The sequence below is a fragment of the Triticum dicoccoides genome, chromosome 3B, assembly GCF_002162155.2.
Source record: "Triticum dicoccoides isolate Atlit2015 ecotype Zavitan chromosome 3B, WEW_v2.0, whole genome shotgun sequence".
Taxonomy (NCBI): domain Eukaryota; kingdom Viridiplantae; phylum Streptophyta; class Magnoliopsida; order Poales; family Poaceae; genus Triticum; species Triticum dicoccoides.
In genome coordinates this window covers 683,336,707-683,337,158 of record NC_041385.1, presented here as the reverse complement: position 1 = coordinate 683,337,158, position 452 = coordinate 683,336,707, and positions in this window count along the sequence as shown.

Genomic DNA, 452 nt, shown 5'->3' with positions numbered 1-452 from the left:
TGGGCTCGGCCCAGTCGGTGGAGAGGTGATGAGGCCGGTAGGGGGGGCTGCTAGGCCTGGCGACGCGGAGGAGGCTGGGCCGGCAGGGGCCGCTGGGCCGAAGCCAGGCTGGGCCGAAGGCGCGTACGGTCGTGGCCTTGGCACGGTCAATGACGAGGAGGGGAGCCCGGATCGGGGCGATGCAGGGCGCGGCGGTGGAGGGGCCATCTCCGGCGAGGGCAGGCGCGGGGAGGCCGGGACGGGGCCGCAGGTGGCCGGATCCGGCGACAAGTAGCGCGGGCACGTCGAGCTACATGGTGCAGGAGATGGATCCGGCGTGGCTCGCCGGATCTGGCGCGGAAGGAGCTCGGGAGGGCACCATGGCGCGGGTCTTGAGGTCGGCTACGACGGGCATCCATGGCGGCGGCGCTGCAAGGAACAGAGGGAGTGAGACAGGAGGAAAGAGAAGAGAG